An 8,777-nucleotide genomic window follows, 5' to 3' on the forward strand; every position below is an offset into this window, starting at 1 on the left:
TTATGGGAGGACGTTGAAGGTCAAAGTGACACCTTTCCCTTGCTAAAACGTATTTTAACTAAACGAAATACAGCCTCATTCGAAAGGCTATTAGTTTCGATCGAATTGTTTTCTTTCTCACCGATAAATTGAAGATCTACGCCGAGTGAATATACAAAAGTAGTGTTGCCTGTTGGCTGATTCATTTCTAATGAACTTTTTGTTTTACCGCGCCACAGAGGGGAGTTGAATTGGCAAATGTATTTAGGAAAATGTCGCCCTTTTTCTTCACTTTTCGTCGAGGAACTTTCGCCTATTTCGTAACGATGGTTTTAGCAAAGGATTTGAGTAGACGTCCAACATTGAGTCATTAAGGTAGCAAGCTCTGAATGTAAAGCCGTGGCGCAGGCCCTCGCTGTAAAGATTGCCGAGGAAAAATAAAGGAAGCTTTCTTGAGAAAATTGGCATAGTTTACGTAGTGGGGACTGAAAGCAATTGCCGGGCATGCCATGGACCCCTTTTTTATGGGTATGGTACAGCGAAAGCTGCGAAAAATACTGCTTCCAAGATTATGTATAGATACACGAAATGTGAACGAGGGAGATTATGTTGGCCGTTTAGTTTGGGGGAGAGAGAAAAAAACACGTTTGTGCGGAGTTGTTCCCTCGGGGACAAGGTAGACAAAGCTTGCATTATCTTTACGAGTTTCATCGTCCACCTTATTTATACGTTTTGGTCCATAAAGGGATAAGTACGTTGTGATTCATAACCCTGTGAGACGCTTCGTTTCGGAGATGATTTTGATCAGCGATAAAATTCCTTCGGAAAATGATTTTCCAAGCGTTTCACTGACCCCGAAGTTTCAGCTCAATATCAGACACTCAAAACCTATTATAAAAAATGCCCACTTCACTTTTCAAGCACCACGGATCAGTAGAATATTTAAAAGCAACTTCTCAAGTGCTTATGGAAACGTTGCGTTGCACGATTCTGTCAAGTTGCTGGACAACTTCAAAGTTCTTTCTCGCTGTGGAAAATTCACGTTGGCTTGAGAGCTTTCTAACTTTGTACACGTCATATTCGGAAAAAGTTGGTACCTACGTAATGCGTGTCGAAGAAATAAAGAAGAATATGTTGCGAAGCTTTTTAATATTGTTTTAAATACGCACAAGCAAATGTCTGCACTAGATTTTCTGTACGAATTTTCTTACTTTACAAATTGGACATGAAACTTGCCCAGAATTCGAAAGCTCTTTTGATACGAAGGAGACTCGAATGTGGGGGCAATTCATTTCTGTAATCGTGCTCAACTATCACGTAGATTTCGTAGAGACTCCTCAATCACAAGACCGTAGAGTGGTTTGAGCACGATAGGACTTAATCAGATGTAGTCAGGATTCGAGGGAATCTACAGAGACAAGGGAGCCCAAACATGTCTGACAACTATACGCGCCCACATCGCCGAACTGAAGCCTCAGCCCTTGACAGAAGTAGACGTAGGTCGGAGCCAAAAATAATACGTAATATGAGCTTATGCATCTAGATGAAATTTGCATCAACGAATTATTCGGACTAGAAGCGAAGTTCGTTGTTCGCTGAATACGATGGAAGCAGTTTTTTCCGGCACGAAAATGTGCTGATTTAAATTCCGAACGCAGCTAACGAAGAATTATAAATTTGGATAACTCGTTGCTTGTTATTAACTCGTAGAGACGACACTGGTGCAAATTTCAGCATTCCTTTCTTCAATTCGGCCATTTTTCTAAAATAGAACTTGACTTTTCGATTTTTATAACTATTGTAATCGATTTCTAAGGAATTGTTACCCCTAAAAAGTCTCGTTGTACAATTAATTCCACACATTCATGGATGACACAAAAAGTTTTGAAAAATCGAACTGCAAATTTGGACCAGTGTGGCGAGTGTGTGACCCCAAAGGGCGAGTGTGGTGTCTATGGGTTAATAATTAAATTCACTTTTTTGCCTGACAACAAATCATGCATCGACCTGCCTTTAAATTGTTACATTATTACATTACATTTATATACGAAAATTGATCCTCGCATAAATGTAACCTATTTTTAAGGTATTATTTGAATTGCAGTATTGATAGAGTGCCCCAGGATCATGCGAGCTATCGTATGATCGTCACTGGAATAACGGGTTTCACGAGCACTCGAACTACAGCCCCGTAAATGCGTCGCTTGATTGAGGATCCTATGACAGTACGAGATCTCCTTCACCGTAATAACTGTTATTCCAGGATTATTCCATGATCGAACCTATCAGGCTATGTTGAAGCTACCATCGATTTCCCATTCTCAAAAAACAATAAAACGTTCACTGAAGTCTCTTGAATGTGTTTTCAGGGTTTTTATGTCCCTGGAAATGATCAGGAGCCATGACGATTTTTCAATGCCGAGCATCAATTATTCGACGGAATCGGATAATTAGTTAAAGCAATAATAAAACACTTGAGCGGAAATGGGATGAATAATTTTTTTCGTTCCTCATCTCCAATCATTTCTTTTCTGATTTCAATCTCAATGCAAATTTTTATTTCATCAACAAAATACTCTAAATTGCAGAATCTTATTTTAAAAATCTTGTGGACTGACGTAAATTATAATTATTGCAATTACCATAGAGTCTGTAACTTGTAGACTAAAATTTATGATATTTATTGAATAGAAAAAGCACTCTAAAATTATAAACAAAATTTGTACTATGAATCAATTTTTTTCGTGCTTAAGGTAGATCGTGCCAGTAGTGGCGTATTTTATGGGGGTCTAAATTGGGTCGATTTTTACGTCCAAATTAACCCTTAGTGTGCATCTGGGGTCAGGTTGACCCCAAAATTTTTTTCTCACATGAATAGCATTTACGAATGAACATCTCATGAGTAAAACCCCCAATATTAAGAAATCGTTATCCCATCTCTAAAAGTAGGGAGCACAGCCACTTCATACTCCAAAATAAATACACTTTTTGGAAGGGTTGCAAAGTGGACTATTTTTCCCTTAAAGCATGGAACCTTGTCTGTAAAACTCTGTAAGGATTTTTTTCAAAACTCAAAATATAATTTTTTACGAGAGATTTAACCGAAAAAGTGCTTTTTACGCGCACTATCAACTTTGAGCACGTTTTTGAACGATGAAAAAAGATTTTTTTGGAAATCCAACTTTGCAGCCTTAAAGTTGGAACAATTAACTGCAAAAAGTGACTAAACCTTTTATTCCGAAAAGCGCATAGTTACCGAGATATTCGATGTCAAAAATGACCTGGGGTCAAAGTGACCCCATGTGCACGAAATGTCTCGCTGTCAAGGTGTGCACACTAAGGGTTAAAGATATTATCACAAATTGTAAATAAATTTTTTCAAATTATTTTTTGGCGAATGAAATTACAAGCCACTAATTGAACAGGAATCCATCGCTGACTGAAACCAAAATTTCATTCGTCTCTGGCTAAAATACTATAGTTTTTTATGTAAAAAATCGCATTAGAGAACGCAAAGGGAAATGAAACGAGAAAAAAGTGTTAATAAAAAGACAGAATACTATAACAGGAATGGACCAAGCTAAGAAAAAACAAAATGCCAAAATAAGCAAATGTGAGATTATACGAGTGCTCGTTACCAATTTCGTTCAATCTTCAAGGTAATATATCTTCATTACTAGTAAAACAATCGTCTCCAACTTTTCCCTAGATCTTCATTATATACTCCATTGTTATTGACGAATCGTTTAAAATTTGATATGCGTGTCAGTTGACTACCCATTGAAACTCTGTGTAAATTTCAAGACTTTCTTATCGTTTCGTGCACGAACTACCTTAATTTTATTTAATTAAATATTTATTTAAATTAAAAAAAAAAAAAACAACAAAATTGTATCATCTTGACACAGAGTATCAGATGAAATTGTAATTGCCCTTCTGTTAACTTGCCTCGAAGCTTTTAAATTCTCTTCTATGTCGTGTTAATAATTTGCCAATGTTATTTTATACGAAGGTATTTCTCCGCAATTTATTTCATGTAAATTGTTATGTGTAACATGAGATTTTATTTCATAGCGTGCTTCATCATAATAAATCTAATCCATCTATTTATTTACGTCTCTCGTAATTCAGACTGTCTGGGTGAGTGCGAGAAAAAAATGGCTCTCCTGTCCATGCGTGGTTGGTCAATGTTAAGAGAGTCCAGGAAAGGTGAATAATTGGAACATGCAAAACCCAATGTTCAAAAGCATGTTCTCGAAATTGTGTTCGCACGCGGTGTACGAAATTCCTACGCCTCAGGCCAGGTTTCATAATGTATACAAATTTGAGATACACTGTGCAGTGTTGTGAGTGTTCTACGAAGAGAATTAATCCCAACCACCTGAATATAATCCACATGTAATTTATTATTAAACCGCTGCGTCGTTCCAGCAATCTGGACTTAAGAGCTGTACGTTTCTCCAAGGACTGACCCAAATTTTGCATAATCCATAATCCCACATCTCACCCTTGTCAGAATATTCATTCTGAGATACAGAGAAGACTCAAGATCCCATCGGTGCCGGTTGGAAAGGACCACAAAGCTGACATTTAACAAGACTGTAACACAAAAGGAATCAGTTGGAAATATGGATTTTCGTGTGTGACGAGTTTTATAACATTTTTCCAACGAATAAATGATTGAACGATCAATTAAAATGGTCACTATTTAAAAGAGAACAACGACCGACTCATCGCGTCTTGGCAAGTTTGCGAGCAGGCATCTCTAACATCCCAACGAACTTTGACAGACGATTTCCGTTAACTAAATCGTAACAGCTCTGTAAGCAAATTGAATGACAGCACTTCATTGCTTCGTCGTTCAATAAACCTCAAGCATTGTTCAAGTTTCACTCGCGATCGTCGTTTCCCTCACTTATACTAAACTTCACCAAACAAACATCGCTATTTCCGGGGCATGATGCACCTCAATCGTCATCCCTCTAGGCGGATTTTACGCAACAATCAGTAACTCCACCGGAACCGTTTATAGCCAGCTCCGAAATGTTCGAATACTTTACTTTTCGAAGATAATGAGGAAAATGCTGTTTGAAACGATACTCCAAACTATCCACTCGAAATTCACAACGCAACAAACAGCAGATTTTTATTTTTTTTCCATTCGATCGATCCTGACGTAACGAACTTTTCGAATCTATCAAATTTCCTGTACTCCATTCCAACATGATTGATTTATAGGATGAAGGCTTTTTGGGGAGAGCGATTAGTGAATTGGAGCTCGGACCGTGTTACCAGGAGTCACTACTCAATCGATTTCGCTGTCAACAAGGTTTTCTGCAGTTTCTACTCGCCTGCGGCGAATCCCATGCGGTTGGAGGTAAGTTGACCGCAGCCGCGTGTAGGAAAAGGGCAAATGTAGTTGAAGTAAAAAGAGAGATTTCTGCAGTCTTTTCAGTCCCGTATTTTTCGAGCCCGAAATTTCGAGTTCTATTTCGAATTTGACGTATCGCTTGAGAAATTTCGTTGAAGCATACGAGTAACGATGAGTCGATTCAACCCATTCCCCTTTCTTGCAATCGATCGAAGGTACTAAATGAACGAGAAGATAAATAAATTTGCAAGTTTCGTGTTCGAGCGAGTTTTCATGAAACTTTGGACCTCGTAAAACTTGTTTACTCGTTTCCATAATCTCTTATTATTTCTCCACTTCAGAGAAAAGTTGCAACAAAGAAATTTGGCTGTGAAATATGGCCTCTTGGCCCACTGAAATTGCCAGCAGTCTCAAATAATTCATCCTCTTATGCAAACTCTCGGGAACCTAGTGAATTTCTCTTGATGCCAGAATTCAACTTCATGTCGCGTGTTCAAACTTTCATGCGCACACACACACACACACACACACACACACACACACGTACTCGGACAGGCTACCGTGCAAATGCAATATTTTCCTTGTGCTCCGGCATAAGTGAAAGTGATGAGAATGAACGAATTTATTTCCACGCAGTGAACATTTGCAGAATCAAAAAGAAAAATCAAAAAGAAAATTTCAAATTCCATTTAAAACATTCCATTGGATTCGAGAGTCCTTAAATCCCTATTTTTTGTTTCTTCGTTGGCACGAAACATTTATTGAAACGGTTGAAAGCTTGTCGGTCAAAAACGATGCGTACTTTCTTTTCCCTTTGAAATACGAAACTTCCATCGAAGTTTCGTGCTTCGAGTCTCTTCAAAGAGATATCACAATGGAGAAATGTATTCTGGGAAATTATGAAACATGCTGGCGTATGTTTCAAAAAATTTTCCGACCTTTTTAACTAATGCAACTTCAAATAAACCTGTTTTAAAATAAACCTAGAAAACGCTGAGGAAACAGAATCGCACGTTTTCATGGTTGGAAGTAGGTCAACTTGGTGTGAAAAATCTGACAACGTATGGGAACTCGCGACTGACATGATCGAGGGTGTAGCTTTTTCAGAACTACGATCTCTTAATCAACTGACACGGTTTGTTCGAAGACAAAGTAAATAACGAACGAAATCCACTGAAAGATTTGTATGGTTTGCCTTCGTTAATTATTTGGTCTTAAATTATTTGGGATTTCGTGTTTGTTAGCGTGCCTTAGTTCTCAGCTAATTCTAGAAAAACTCATCAGTGAGTTTGTTGCCAATTTAGTATTTAAACTAAAAGGCTTTGTTTGAAAAAAGTGAGAAAAAGGAAGAATTCAATAATCAGAGGGGCAGAATGAACCTCGAAAACCTGACACTCGAGTGCTCTCTCTCTCTTCACAAATCGACGAGTCCTGAATTTCGTGGAAACCTATGATTCAATTATCTCTTCCAGGACTACGACAAAATGTCTTGACATTGTGTCTTTAACATTCTTTCGAAAGTTAATAAAATATGTTGTCCCTTGATTGACAGTTTTGAATTTTGCTTAATTGAATGGAGGCCACAGAAACTCGTGTTCATTATAACGGTCACTACGATAATAAATTGAAAAAAATTAAACTTACCTTGAGCGTGTTTTTTTCATTATTATTCCCTTTGTAACGAGAAATAAAAGAAAGAAAATTGGAAAAAAGATAGTGATAAATATTGAAACGCGTACGGATATAACGTTACGAAAACTCTCGTGTTGGGATTGTGTAAAGTCCGTGAAGAACCGTCTCGCCACGCGGCCGATAGCAGACTGAACAACCCTCGTTTGTCCAGGGGTTGTGCGTCCGCGCATCAGGTCACGCTGAACGGCCAAGAAATCCTCACGAAGAACGTCGTCGGGTAGAGCAAAATTTTAGAAACGATACGAAGCAATGAAAATTCGTGAAATGATAAATTAAACGCTACGTCGATTAACCTTGATAATCCGATAATGCAAAGTGAAATTCGCAGAAAATTTTCTCTACCGAAAATGTATTCGGCAATTATTTCAATGTGGTGGGAACGTGAAATTCCTAAGACGTATGTGACAGAATATTTTATGAACAAAATCGTACAGAAGAAGTCTTTGTTTGTGTTTGCAAACCCCCCCAAAAAAAGAAAAAAAGCGGCTTTGTAAACGTAATGTATATTTGAAATTAAGAAAAATTCGTCGATTTTACATGTATCGGCCATTGAGGAAGTTCATCTCGTAATCAAATTAAGGATGCGTAAGCACTAGGCTCCATTTCAGATGACACTCTCATTTTTTTGTATATTATAGTCCAAGCTTAAAACTTAATCTCTGTGAAATTTCAAGGTCTTTCAAAAAATTCTGTCAAAATAACAGCTGTATTGACAGTACAGGTTACGAGGTCGCGGTGTTGCCAAACTAACTGGATCGACTGCGCTAGTCGCAATTATTTTTTTTCTTTTGACCGATACCCGATGAACTTCCTTAAGAGGATGGATCAGTCGGTATATCGCAACCGTGAGTGCGAGAGAGATAGTTGCAAATTTCCAAATCGAAATTCTTTGACACAGTTTGACCGATTAAAAAAAGGCTCTGTCAGTCGATTTTTGCCATCGTTCTGCGTAGGATGACAGAGCCTTTTTTTAATCGATCAAACTTTCAACGAATTTCGATTTTGAAAATTCCAAGTGAGGTTAGTCGACTGATCCACACTCATAAAATAGATGGAAGTATTCCGATATGACTTATCAATGAAAAAAAAAAAAAAAACAACATTCACTTTACGTCTAGTGTTCCCCGTGGATCCAGGACTTGGGATTGGAATTGTCATTTGTTTAATATTTAGTGATATCTGACAATATCAAAATAGTCATGTTTATATATAGAATTAATGATATATTACTCTATACGCAGTCGTTAATGACTCTATATATGCTCCAATCGTTTAAATTCGATTTCCTTTCGGCGTCATGCTTCGAAAGTTAGGAAGGTTATCGGGATTATCGGTGTGCCTCGCAGCTGGCAATCTACTATTCTTCATAACCTCAGATAACTGAAATTTGAATAAATTTTTCTCGCTGTTTAATCATTTTTATGAATTGTTATATTGACATAGAAATGTTTCAATTATAATGACCAATATACGCTTTATACGATGTTTTTAACATTTGACTCGACTTCAAAATTTACTGAAATGTGCAGTTTTTAGGAAATCTACATCGACCTTCTTTTCGAGTTCCTCGTGAAGTTTGTGAGCTTCGAGATAGGCTTTCTCGACATTAAAGGGTGCGTCGGAGGGACAGCCTTTACTGTTCTGCCATCGACCCTCCACTGAGATGATCTACAATAAAATACGCAAACATATTTTAATCGGTTGTTCATCGTGCTCGGTGAATCGTAAGTGAACG

General features: G+C 37.6%; 1 protein-coding gene across 1 annotated transcript in view; it reads right to left on the reverse strand.

Moving 5' to 3' along the window:
• Positions 1–7,144, reverse strand: part of LOC122414798 (uncharacterized) — a 53,030-nt gene extending 45,886 nt beyond the window's left edge. The window contains exons 1-2 of the mRNA XM_043426392.1: positions 6,995–7,144; positions 4,487–4,578 (exon numbers count right to left, since the gene is read on the reverse strand). The gene's annotated coding sequence lies outside the window, so the exon portion shown is untranslated. The remainder of the gene's footprint in view (positions 1–4,486; positions 4,579–6,994) is intronic.
• Positions 7,145–8,777: the final 1,633 nt, after the last annotated feature.

Source organism: Venturia canescens, chromosome 8, assembly GCF_019457755.1.
Source record: "Venturia canescens isolate UGA chromosome 8, ASM1945775v1, whole genome shotgun sequence".
NCBI classification, from domain to species: domain Eukaryota; kingdom Metazoa; phylum Arthropoda; class Insecta; order Hymenoptera; family Ichneumonidae; genus Venturia; species Venturia canescens.